Source organism: Chionomys nivalis, chromosome X, assembly GCF_950005125.1.
Source record: "Chionomys nivalis chromosome X, mChiNiv1.1, whole genome shotgun sequence".
Lineage (NCBI taxonomy): Eukaryota > Metazoa > Chordata > Mammalia > Rodentia > Cricetidae > Chionomys > Chionomys nivalis.
The window spans coordinates 81,942,833-81,957,250 of NC_080112.1; the positions used below are offsets into that span (position 1 = coordinate 81,942,833).

The 14,418-nt window shown below is 37.6% G+C and overlaps 1 pseudogene; it reads left to right on the top strand.

Annotated features, from left to right (window-relative positions):
- The first annotated feature begins 5,075 nt into the window (after positions 1-5,075).
- LOC130867898 (myosin light polypeptide 6-like) lies at positions 5,076-5,524 on the top strand (annotated as a pseudogene).
- The last annotated feature ends 8,894 nt before the right edge of the window (positions 5,525-14,418 follow it).

Consider the following 14,418-nt stretch of genomic DNA (forward strand, 5'->3'; position numbering starts at 1 on the left):
CAAACCATGTGGCAATAAATATGAATATAAAGTGTTAGAAGAAAAGGGTTTGAACATGGTTTTCCAAATTTATTAGTATACAGCCTATATCTTGAAATTAGATAGAACATAATTAGTTTGCTGGTATCTTTCAAGCAAGGTTTCTAAAATCAAGCTGCCTGACTTACCCAACCTTGAATTCAAAACTTGATAGTCATGTGACCTAGTAAGGTGCATAATATTGGTACTTTAGTTACTTCATATTATAGACAGAGATGTTAATAATAAGAATGACTTCATAGTATTATCTGAAGCATAAATTGAGATGATTCCTACAAAATGCTTATAAGTATATAATAATATATGGCTTATTAGCTGCTATTATTCTGATTAACATTTACCCATTATTACTTAATAGGCTTGTTAATATTATTTAGATTATCACTGTAAATTTTAAAAGAGAAATCTCTGGGTACTATAGTATTATATGAAAATTCCTTCTTTTCATTCTTTTTGAAGCTCTCATTTACTACAAGTGTAGTGAAGGGAGTGGCAGGCTGCTTCCTGCTGCCTGAGAAAAGCACGGGCCCTTTGTTCCATCCTGGTTAGCTTTTCACCTGAAATAATTACACGGAAACTATATTCATTTAAACACTGCCCAGCCCATTAGTTCCAGCCTTTTATTGGCTAATTTTCACATCTTGATTAACCCATTTCTAATAATCTGTGTAGCACCACAAGGTGGTGGCTTACCAGGAAAGATCCTAACCTACATCCGTCTCGGGTCGGAGCATCATGGCGTGTGCCTGACCCTGCTTTCTTCCTCCCATAATTCTCTTCTGTCTTCTCCACCAACCTATGGGCTGGCCTATCAAAAGGCCAAGGCAGTTTCTTTATTAACCAATGAAAGTAAAACATGCATAGACAGATGACCCTCCTACACCATTTCACCTTTTCTATTTAAACAAAAAAGAAAGGCTTTCACTTTAACAGAGTAAAATTACATATAACAAAACAGTTATCAAGAGTCACAATTACAATATTTAGATATATTTTATCTTTTACCATAACAAAGAAAAATTATAACTATAACTAACCATTCTTCAACTCCATCAAAGACTCCAGAAGGATATAATATTACCTAAGCAAACAAGAAGTAAGCAACTTCCAAAACTCTAGAAATAACAAAGACATCTTGCTGCCCGAACAGTCACCCAAAGTTCCTTTGTACCATTGGGGCATCCATCTTCGGCCTACAGGCCCATAGTATCCAGCAGACATTTCCATGGAGCAGGAAATTCCAAAGACAGTTCAGTCACTTTCTGCTGTGTCCTGCAGAAAGTCTCGCAGACTCTTTCATGAAGCAGGAACTCTGAAAGACCATCTCACCTTTAGGCAAGTTCAGCAGTCCTCTCTCTGAGGGTTCTTTGTGTCCAGTTTATGCAACAGTCCAGGCAAGAGCAGTTTCTTACCCAAATGGTTAGCAAACTCCGTAAGAAGCCTCTTCAATGCCCATATTCCTCTTGAAATAGATTGGTGCTGCCAGGAGCAGATGTGTCTCATTGTCATGAAAAGCCCTAAGTTATTAAACATTTAAAATGCCATATTCTGTAGTCTTCGAAAGATATGAAGAATGTCTATCTAACTGAAATATATCTCTATATATCTACAAAATCTAACTAACATGACTACAAGCTTGATTATTATCGATGATTATCCATTAACAACCTATATTTGCTAATTATACATTATATTTTTAAATGAACTACACAATCACAATACCTTAATCAATACCAGAAATACATATAACAAAATTGACCTTAAAATCCATACCAATGCAAATTATTCATATCTATATCATACCCCCCTTTAAATGTAAAAGAACATTTATAAACAATGTTTGGGAATATGGGAGCAGTTTTTTCTCTCCAAACTGCTTTGTGCTGAATGGGGGCCCTGTTATTCAGGTCTTTCATGGTGTAACCTGTCTGCTAGGTTCATCTCAGTTGGCGGCTGAGTGAAATAATTTTCTGAAGGTGTTCATGGTCATTTTTTAGGGGGGCATGGTCTATCATACCATATTGGGACAGAAGCAATCCACAGGGTCTCATCCTCTGTGAAAACAAAAGAAGAATCGCTTTTCCAAAGTATATCCCTAGATCCAAATTCTGAAGTCAAAATAGCTTTATAATACACATGTTGGATTAGCTTAGCAGAGCACACAATAAAATGTTTCTCTGTATTTAGCCCCTTCACAGTCAAAACATTCAAAGAAAATACAATATACAGAATCCAAATTCTGTGAATTTTCCATTTTTACATGACTTATTTTTCATTATTTTTTTAATCTATAACTCTCTGTACTCTGTCTCTTTAAAGACTTTACCCCTTTTTTAAAAAGCATTAACTTTATTCTCTATTTTTTTTCTTCTCTTTCCCAAGCCTGTGTATGTCTAACACTATGACCCATTTAGAGATCTTTTATGTCTGAATCTGTCCTATTGCATTGCCTGTAACTTTTTTACTGTCCAGGCACACTTCTTAAAATGCTAAGCACTTCTTAAAAACTTAAGTTGTGCCATGTAGTAATACAGTACTGGCTGTTTCCTACCCAGTATAAACCTTAACTGTGCTGTTATTATGATAATTATAATAGCTCCTGCCTGAGTTCAGCACAGTTCAGCATGGTGGAGCCACTCCTGCTTCAGAGCCATTTGATACCCTTAGCCTTGCTCAGTTCCAGGTGCACAGCAGTCCACCTTTCCATCAAGCAAACCTTAGCACTTTACTCACAAAACCCCATCCAAATTCTCTGGCTCCAGCAAGAGACAGAGGTCGCGCTAGGAGCATAGCCCAGAAAACCGGTGTTTTAAAAACTGCATGGCTTTTCTTTTCGCCTCCAGGTAGGAGCCACACTCAGCAATTTTACTCTGAGAATAAGTTTTTTTTAATCTCAGTTACAGCCTAATCTACCAGGTAGACCATTGCTCAGCCTGGAAACATCTCTGTGTATGGTGGCAGGAAACCGACATGTTCTCTGGCCTTCCCAAGCCTGATTCTGCCATCTGCCCAGGCAGGAAGAGCTGAGCCATGGGCATAGTCTCAGCCACTTTCCTCCCGATCCTGAGAGGACACACAAACACCAAGGCCCACAAATGTACCATAGCCAGAGTCTGCACTGGCAGCAGGGCCCAGGAATCTGCATTTTAAAATGGCATGCCTTTTTTTTCTGCCACTATTGCTGAATCAAGAAATCTCTCTACTGTATGCCCTAGCAAACAGAAAATAGCTGTGTTAAACTCTTTTTTCTGCATTTAATATTAAGCTCTCTCTCAGGTTTTTAAGTGGATTTAATTGGCCACGTTAGGTTGCCAATTGTAGTGATGAGGTGAGCAGGCCTGCTTTTTTGTCCAGCCCAGCTCCCACATGGCTAGCTTAACCCCAGCAGCCCAGCCCTCATGTTACAGAATGGCACCCATGTGGATAACTGCATCCACAGAAAGCCTGAGAAAGCTTGGGAAAGAATAGAGTAAAGCATGGCTTCTTGGTATCAGCAATTTCTCGGGTCTCCTCTGCTTGCTAGAGGCAAGCGCTCTCACCTAAGAGAGGCTTCCTGACTCAGCTTTAGGTGCTAAATCTTGCAGCTCTTTTAAGAGCTCTTTTAAGAGCCACGAAACACTTAAATGGTGTTGATGAAAAGCTGAATGCATGCTTTTTGGCTTTTAGCAATAGTAGGAAAAAAGCTGCACCATTTCAAAATGTCAGCTTTCTGGGCTGTCCTGCCAGGGCAAATTCTGACTCTTTCAGGCAGGTAGTCTGACTGTGGTGTCTGAGTGCACTGCTGCAAGTTGCTTGCTGGCAGGGACCTTGAAACATGATAGAGTTGTGGTAATACAAATGGCTAGAGCCAGTACCATAAAGTCTCATGTGGTCAGAAAAAGAGAGAGATACAGTAAAGAGAGATTAAAAAAAAAACCTCTAAATGGTTTACAGTTTGTTAAAAATATATGTAGGCTAAAGGTTAAAGTTCTTAAAGTAAAAAAAAAGAAAGAGAGTAGTTGGGTGTGATGGTACACACCTTTAATCCCAACACTTGGGAGGCAGATATAGATTGACATTTGAGACTTCAAGGGGCAGAGGTAGACTGACCTCTGTGACTTCAAGGTGTGGCAGGACACACCTTTAATCCCAATGCCTGGGAGGCAGAGACAAGTGGATCTCTATGAGTTCAAGGACAGCCTGGACTACTGAGTTATTCCAGGACAAAGATATACAGAGAACCTGTCTCAAAAAGTAAAAGTAAAAATAAAAGAAATAGCCGGGCGGTGGTGGCGCACGCCTTTAATCCCAGCACTTGGGAGGCAGAGGCAGGCGGATCTCTGTGAGTTTGAGACCAGCCTGGTCTACAAGAGCTAGTTCCAGGATAGGCTCCAAAACCACACCAAAACCACAGAGAAACCCTGTCTCGAAAAACCAAAAAAATAAATAAATAAATAAAAGAAATAGAGGTTAAAATAAAGCCATGTAAAGATGAAAAATACACAGTCTGGATACTGTATGCTATTATGCTCTCTTTGAATTGTTTGAATGCTGAGGAAGGAGCAACAGCTGCTAAAAGATATTTGCTTATAAATGCTGCTGAATTAATCCAAGATAGGTATTTTGAGAATACCTTGACTTCAAAATTGAAGTCAAAGGTATGTTACTTTGGAGAAGAGATTTTGCTTTTGTTTCCACAGGAAATGAGAGGCTGTGGATTCATTCTGAGTTAATAAAAATCAGGTTTGGTCAAGGAAGACCACCTGAAAAATCTCTGGTAGGAACAGATGGCCCAAATGTCTAAGTTCTACATCCAGATCAAACTCAAGACTGCTGCCTGAGATCATCAAGACTCAGGGTATTCCAGTCAGGACTTGATGATAATTCTAAATTTTCTTTAGGTCCCCATAAGATTATTAGTGCCCCCAACCAGCAGGAAGTAGCCTGGAATACTATGCCCACATTCCCAAAAAATAGACTATGGGTATTTTCCTTTGTTAAAAAAAAGAGGGAGGCCATTACTGCTGGAAAAGGTCCTGCAGAGCTGAGCAGCAAAAATGTGTGACTTCACCAAGGACAAGACCGCAGAGTTCAAGGAGGCTTTCCAGCTGTCTGACTGAACAGGTGATGGCAAGATCCTGTACAGCCAATGTGGGGACATGATGAGGGCCCTGGGCCAGAACCCTACCAATGCAGAGGTGCTCAAGGTCCTGGGGAACCCCAAGAGCAATGAGATGAATGTGAAGGTGCTGGACTTCAAGCACTTCCTGCCCATGCTGCAGACTGTGGCCAAGAATAAGGACCAGGGAGCTTATGAGGACTATGTCGAAGGCCTTCGTGTGTTTGACAAGGAAGGGAATGGTACCATCATGGGTGCTGAAATCCGGTATATCCTCATCACACTGGGAGAGAAGATGACAGAGGAGGAAGTGGAGATGCTGGTCATGAGGACAGCAACGGTTGTATCAACTATGAAGAGCTTGTCCTGATGGTGCTGAGCGGCTGAGGACACTTCCAGATCCCGAGCCTGTGTCTTGCCCAGTGTGGGATCTCTTGTGGCCCCTCCTAGGCTCCCTTGTCACAGCACCTTGCCATCTGGTCTCTTCTGGATGTCTGTCTTCACCAAAGAAATTCTTTCTTTGCCCAAGAAAGAAAGAAAGAAAGAAAGAAAGAAAGAAAGAAAGAAAGAAAGAAAGAAAGAAGTGATGTGGGAGAATTGTCTGTATTTTGTCAATCATGTATTTTAATAAAGGTACCAAGCCGTGTGGCTGACATAGATAAGAACAATGGTTTAATATAAGCTACCAGAGCTAATAAGTAGCCTGAGCTAATGGGCCAACCAGTTTTATAACTTATGGAGATCTCTGTGTGATTCCTTTAGGGCTTGCCAGCTGTGGGGTACCAAGTGGGACAGAAACCCCAATGAGCCCAACCCTCATGTTACATACAAGTACATATATTTATATTCATTGAGAATTTCCCGTCTCCCATTTCCATCCCCCTCCTCCCACTCCTCTCCCCTGCCCCCCACTCCTCTCCCACACCCCCCACTCCTTCCCCCCTCCCTCTCCAGTCTGAAGAGCAGTTATGGTTCCTTGCCCTGTGGGAAGTCCAAGGTCCTCCCCCCTCCATCCAGGTATAGGAAGGTGAGCATCCAAACAGGCTAGGCTCCCACAAAGCCAGTTCAATGCAGTAGGATCAAAACCCAGTGCCATTGTCCTTGGATTCTCATCAGCCCTCATTGTCCGCCATGTACAGAGACTCCGGTTTTATCCCATGCTTATTCAGTCCCAGTCCAGCTGGCCTTGGTGAGCTCCCAATAGATCAGCCCCAGTGTCACAGTGGGTGGGTGCACCCCTCATGGTCCTGACTTCCTTTCTCATGTTCCCTCTCTTTCTGATCCTCATTTGGACCTTGGGAGCTCAGTGCGGTGCTCCAATGTGGGTCTCTGACTCTATCTCCATCCATTGCCAGATGAAGGTTCTATGGTGATGTGCAAGATATTCATCAGTATGGTTATAGGATAGGGCCATTTCAGGTTCCCTCTCCTCAGTTGCAAACAACTTTGAGATATCATCCTACACCTGTCAGAATGGCTAAAATCAAAAACACCAATGATAGCCTTTGCTAGAGAGGTTGTGGAGTAAGGGGTACACTCATCCATTGCTGGTGGGAATGCAAACTTGTGCAACCACTTTGGAAATCAGTGTGGCAATTTCTCAGGAAATTTGGGATCAATCTACCCCAAGACCCAGCAATACCACTCTTGGGAATATACTCAAGAGATGCCCTATCATATGACAAAAGCATTTGTTCAACTATGTTCATAGCATCATTATTTGTAATAGCCAGAACCTGGAAACAACCTAGATGCCCTTCAATGGAAGAATGGATGAAGAAAGTGTGGAATATATACATATTAGAGTACTAATCAGCGGTAAAAAAACAATGACATCTTGAATTTTGCATGCAAATGGATGGAAATAGAAAACACTATCCTGAGTGAGGTAACCCAGACCCAAAAAAAGGAACATGGAATGTACTCACTCACAATTGGTTTCTAGCTATAAATAAAGGATATTGAGCCTATAATTTGTGATCCTAAAGAAGCTAAATAAGAAGATGAACCCAAAGAAAAATATACAGTCATCCTCCTGGATATGGGAAGTAGACAAGATTGCTGGGCAAAAATTGGGAACTTGGGGGTGGGGTGGAAATGGGGTAAGGAGAAATGGGGAGAGAAAAAGTGAGTAGGGAAGGATGGGGGGAGCTTGGGGAAATGGGATGGTTGGGATAAAGGAAGGGTGGATATGGGAGCAGGGAAGTATATATCCTAATTAATGGAGCCATCTTAGGGTTGGCAAGAGACTTGACTCTAGAGGGGCTCGCAGGTGTCCAAGGAGATGTCCCCAGTTAGTTCCTTGGGCAATTGAGGAGAGGGAACCTGAAATGGTCATTGAGAATTTCTTATGTATACCTGAATATATATAATCATATTCATCTCCCATTTTGCCTTCCAAATACTTCCAGATTTCCTTCAATACCATTACTTCTCAACTTCATATTCTTTTTTATTTTTGATAACTCACTAAGTTCTTTTAGTGTTTCCTATATCTACATGGATGTTGGGACATCAACCAAACATTTAAAAAATTAATTTCATTAAACTCAGTTACATAAAACCATTTTCAATCAAATATATAATGGAGATTGTACCTGTATCCTTTAGTATAATTTAGTCATTGTTTCTACATTCAATATATTTCATATAGCTTTATTGAGGGATAAGTTACATATAAATATTTAAAATATAAATATGAAACTTAATAAATTTTAGTAAACTTATAGTTGTTCAATTATTGTTACAGTCCAGTGCAGAAATATTTTTAATATGTCCTAAAGAAGTTTGTCATTTACTATACTCTGAAATTTTACATTCATCATTTGCTTAATTTTATTTTTTTTAAATTGTTAATAAAATAAAACATAATTACAGAAAATAAAATTGCAAAACTGAGTCAATAAACTATGGCAACTTATTTCCAAAATAATACTTTATAGCTTGATCAGTATTACATTTGCACTTATCTCTACAAAACACATATCTGATTGAGGTATTCTAAAACATTTGCAATTCCTTTGCTTCATCAAGAGACAAGGATTATGCTGGAGAGGTTGTGGGGAAAAGGGAACATTTATGCATTGTTGATGGGAATGCAAGCTGGTACAGGCCCTTTGGATGTCAGTGTGGCAATTTCTCAGAAAATTAGGAAACAACCTTCCTCAAGACCCAGTAATACCACTTTTGGGTATATATCCAAAGGATGCTGAATTGTGCCACAAGGGCATGTGCTCAACTATGTTTATAGCAGCATTGTTTGTCATAGCCAGAACCTGGAAACAACCTAAATGCCCCTTGACTGAAAAATGGGTAAGGAAAATATGGTACATTTACACAATGTAGTACTACACAGCAGGAAAAAATAACAACATCTTGAATTTTGCAGGAAAATGGATGGAGCTAGAAAACATTATTTTGAGTGAGGAAACCCAGGCACTGAAAGACAATTATCACATGTATTCACTCATAAGTGGTTTTTAAACATAAAGCATAGAAAACCAACCTACGAACCACAATCTCAGAGAACTTAGACAGCAATGAGGATACTAAGAGAGACTTACATAGATCTAATCTACATGGGAAGTAGAAAAAGACAAGATCTCCTGAGTAAATTGGGAGCATGGTGACCTTGGGGTAGGGTTAAAGGTGGAGAGAAGAGGCAGGAAGGGGAGCAGAGAAAAATGTAGAGCTCAATAAAAATCAATACAAAAAGAGACAAGGATTTTATGGACAATGCATTTCACTTTCTGCATAAAATCAAAATAATATTTCCAGAATTAGAGACAGCTCTATTTTTGATGAGTGATGTGGGATTACCCTATATATGCTATGAATATGTTTTTGTTACCATTGTTTAATAAAGAATTTATTTTGGCTTGTTGCAGGGCAGAATAGAGCTAGGTAGGGAAAACTAAACTGAATGCAGGGAGAAAGAAGATGAAATCAGAGAGAAGTCATGTAGCTGCCTAAAATGGACTCTGGAAACTTTCCAGTAGAACATAGCCCCATGGTGATACACAAATTAATAGAAATGGGTTAATTTAAGACATAAGGGCTAGCCAGGAATACACCTAAGATGTTGGCCAAACAGTCTTGTAAATAATATAGTTTCTGAGTAATTATTTGTGTCTGGGCGGCTGGGAAACAAAGTGTTGTCTCCCTTACAAGTGAGATGATAATGAAATTATGTCTGAATTTTTATGAAAAAATAAATTCTAAGTACACAAAAGAAACTAAAGAATACGTGTGATAAATAATAGCATGTAGGCCATCTAGAAGACTTTTATAAGCTATAAACTAGCATTTATGATACAGAAAGACACTTTAAATGCTACTGAAAAAAATGGAATCATAAATGTAACCCATCTGCAAACTCTGTGACCTATTATAGAGACTTTTCTATAAAATACACTAGTGCAATAGTGGCAAAAATGTTATGGAGTTAGCCAACCATTTTATAACGGTATAATGCCTGCTCCATGAGATGGAGCCCATTGCTGACACTGCTAACATGGCCAAGAATCTGAAACTAGATATATGTTGGTCCCTAGAGGGAAACTTTTAGTAGCATTTACAGAAATTTACTATTACTATTCTGCTAAAGTAATATAGCAGTAAAATTACTCTTCATGAAATATCACTATACCCATAGACTAGTGCATCACTCAACCCTTAACAAAGAATCTTCTTACAGTAGATGGTAATTATCACAGAAACCCACAACATGAAAATGTGAAGAGAGTGAGAGACTTTTGAGTACTCAACCCTAAAGGAGTCTTAATCAATCTTTCCCCCTAATGGCTTAAGGATATATATAGAAGAGGAGGTGGAAAGACTGTATGAGTCAGAGTTGGTAGATGACCACAAGGAAACAGCATCTTTCAAACACAACAGAGTTGATGCACATATGAACTCAAAGAGACTGTGATGGGATGCATAAAACCTGCACAAGTTCAAAACAGACAAAATACCAGTATGGAGAAGAAGTAGACACAATGTCCCACCTCTAATAAAGAAGCTATTTGGAATCCATACTAGATCTGAAAGGGAAATGAATTTCCTCTAATGAAGTATTCCAAGTATACCAAAGACATTTTATGTGCCTAGTAGTTGGCCAATACAAAGAGAATTCCACTTTTTTGTGTATACTTTTTGTTTTGTTTTTAATATATTTTGTCTTACTGATTTTTGTTTCTTTGCTTTGATTTTACTTTTTTGTTTTGGGTGGTTTTAGGAAGAGAATGGTAGAGAAAGAATATAAATTGTATGAGTAGAAAGGTAGGAAGGATCTGTATGGAGTTGAGAAAGAGAAAAGAATATGATAAAATATATTTTATGAGAAAAAATTTAAATAAATAAAATATACAAAGTAATAAAATAAAATCCAATTAAAGAGAACCAAAGTTTTGTATCAGAGCTATTATCCAAGTGTGAGAGACTAGAATAACTATGTGAGTATGGAATCATGCAAATGTAGTCTAGCTGAGCCAATTAGTGGATGTAAGACTTTTGGGCAAATTAAATCAACTTCCACAACTTCATTTCTTCTTCTAGAAATAAAGGAATAAAAGTTGCCTTGTTGAGTTTATTCTGAGTAGTTACAACATGTGTGGAAACCACCTTCTGTTTAGTAATAAATATGTTCTTTCCTCAAACTTGGCTCTTTCTATCCTTCTCCCTACTTTTCATTTATTCTTCCCTTCATCTTTCTTTCTTTCTTTTTTGTTTTTTCAGAAACTGACTCTGAAGAAATCTTGAAAGATATTCCTCTTAAGGAATCTATAAGCATTGACTCCACTTCTAGACATAAATAATCTCAAGAATGCAGTCCTAAGAGCGAAACTGTCTCATGCCCTATCATAGACTTCACAACGTCTTGCTACCACAGCTACCCGCTTATGTTCACCAGAGCTTTGATGATTAAAATCAAATCTCTTGTCAAAACAGGTTCTACAAAATGGTTTTTATGCATATGTTCTTGTGTATTTCAACCCCACCCTCACAATTCCATTATAATTTATGGTGTGTTATATCTTGTTCATTGATTTTTTAGAAGATCTGCAAAATACCTTATCAAAACACTCAGTTTAATATTTGATTACTTGATAGCTATCCAAGTAAAAGACTAAGTACTTGAAGAAAGTTTTATTAACAACAATATTATGGTAGCAAAATGTTTATAGGAAAAATGTTGTCAAGGAATTTAGGTGTCACATATTTTATTGTGTGGTAGTAAATATGATTTAACATGAACTGACATTGTTACTGGAGCTGTGCCTACAGAAACTACCCTGGTAATGTGTTTGTATGATTCATAATTAAGTGCAAGTTGCAACATGTTCATAACTATTAAATACACATTGGCTTGAGCAGTGTACAATGTCCAAACACAAGGCTATGAGCTATGCAGTTCATATCATCTACCACATTTCCTTGTTTTTAAGAATAATGGTGACATTCATTTTTTAAGAATAATGGTGGTATTCATGTCATAAATCAGTCAACGTGAACATTAAAAAAGCATAAAACTTTTAAAAGTTAGATTGTTGTGTACATACTAAATAAAGCAAATATATGACTTTTTAGTCAATTTTATCACTAATTTGTTGCTTAAGAAGTCAAATTTGCTTCTAGTAGAACCACGGATAACAGGGCTTTCTTATCAAAGGCTTAATGACCTGATAATAATGAGTTGCTGCCTTAAGTGTCCTCATTCTTAAATAACTACTATAGCACACTACAAAATATTCAAGGGTGCTCCCAAATAACACCTATGTCTTGGAATGTCTAGCAATGGAGGCAGACAGAGCTGGAATGGAAGACCCAGGTGGGGGGGAGTGATAAAAGAGAAGAGAGTAATAAAAGTTGCCTTATTTAGAACACATGTCAAATAGACTAAAAGTAGAACTAAAATATCTGATAAGTATTATGAATGCCTTTTAAAATCTTAGAAACTAATATTAATATATTTAACAGGTCTTATCTTATAAAAATCAGAATCATAAAAAATAAATAGAACTATGAGGATAGTGATGCAATCTTTTTAACGACACTATTCACTCAAATTTCCTACCGTTCTTTTCTGATTAGTTTCTTCAATAAACATGTACTCAGACTGGCTTTACATGATTAATCAGATCAATTGTACTATGGGTGAAGCACTACACAGTCAACATGATCATAAGTAATCAGTCCTATTCTGTCCTAATGACCAAATAAAGCCTGGTTTGAATGGCAATTTCATTTAATTTTCAGCTCAAAAGTGTCCTGGAGACCATTTAGTTCACAGATGCTCAACCTTTGCCACTCTTCTAGAAATTCAAAATGTGGTTTTCTAAAATAATGGTTGTACTTTTAGTATCTGTTGATTAAGAAAATATATAAGAGCAAAAGGTTACAATTGATTCAACGTTGGTTTTAAATGAAAGCGTATTTCCTTAATCTCAACAGCATTTACATATATATTTATGCAATATATGTTAATTTATGCACTCTATAGACAGTGCTCCATGATCACCACTTCAATCAATGTACTTGTACAATATTTTTTTTGAGTCTCTCCCCTACTCTTACTTCAAAGAACTGTAGGCTTATGGATTTGAAGCCCTGAAATTTAATCCCGACTTTCCATACCCTAGCCTGACTGATGAGTGACACATATTAGCCTAAATGGCTACAAGGGTCCAACAAGTTTAACATCAGCAATGAGGGAAGAAGATAGAGTCTTGTGATAAAAGAAGGCTCTTAGACTTGCTTTCAGGATAACTAAGCATGAGTGCTCCATTTTCTGGCCCTTTGTTTCTTTATCCATAAAGGACAGATAATAAAGTTAGCTTTGCATAATTGTACTGAGAAGTAAAAGAACAATGATGCATACAAGTACCTCTCTTACCATTGAATTTTATTGTACAATGGGCACATTTTATTAGAACCTGACTCTCCATTGTATTTTCTATCAATCATTTTTAATCTTTTGATGACTACATGTGATTATATCATTTGGATGGTTTTGATCATGAAATCAAGTGACACCACAATGTGTTCACTTTTCTCAACACAAGATTATAATAGCACAAATAACTATTTACAATGAAGAAGACTGAATCATAATGTGGAAACCATCTCAGTTTATGGTCAGTATTTCTTTCCTATTTTCCTATCTACCTTGTTATGTTTGTCTCTGGATTCAAGAAGACTTAGTATTTGTTTCATCATCACAGGTTCCTCTTCTCAGGCATCTTTTGTGGTGTCCATTATAAATTAATTCCTAAATTACATGGGCTTTATTACAAAGATAGAGATTCAGGAACTGAGGAGAAAGTTCAGTCACTCAAGTGCCTGCCATGCAAGCATGAGGACCTGAATTGGATCCCCAAAACATTTCTTAAAAAAATACAGACATATCTGTGTTTGTCTGTATTCCCAGTAATACTGAAGGAGACAAAGGAGGAGCCCTGGAGGTTGCTGACCAGTCCTGTGGGCAAAACTGTGAGCTCAAGTTCTAATGAGAGATGATTTTATGTCAACAAACAACATAGGAGGAGACTGAGAAGGACATCCGGTGTCAACCTCTGACCTCCATATGCATAGACCCACATGCATGAATACAAATGTGCATTCACGTGCGTGCAAATATACACAATAGTGGCTCATTACAACCCAGAAAATTCAGTGCTGTAGTTGAGATAACTGACAGAAAACTGGGAGAAAGGTTTTTCCTTCTAACATGTTTGTCATTGTTATTAGTTAAAATACATGAATGAAATGTTTTTCATTTTTATGACTTTTTGATGAGTTCAAATCAGCATTTACATAATTTATAAGAAGACACTATGAAATGTAGACACTATGCTGCAATGATACTCTTTTTTTTAATTAATTAATTTATTTATTAAAGATTTCTGCCTCCTCCCCGCCACCGCCTCCCACAAACACACACATCAACTCTTCCAGGCTGATACATATACTTAGCTGTGAAAATAAAACTTTCAAATTCATAATATGAAATCTTATAACTTCCTGGTGGGATGAACTTTCAAGGAGTTTAAATTAGAAATTAATGGCCCAATCGTTTCAGATGATTTCTTATATATGTTTCTACCTAACGATACACATATTCTTGCATGACTTTGTAACAAATGAATTGAGTCATTAGATACTGTCTAGCATCTAGAATATATTCCTCTGAAATATAGACAGGACATTTGCATGGTGAGCAGATGGGGTATATCCTAAAAGAACATATGATTATATAAGCTAAGGAAACTATAGTACATATT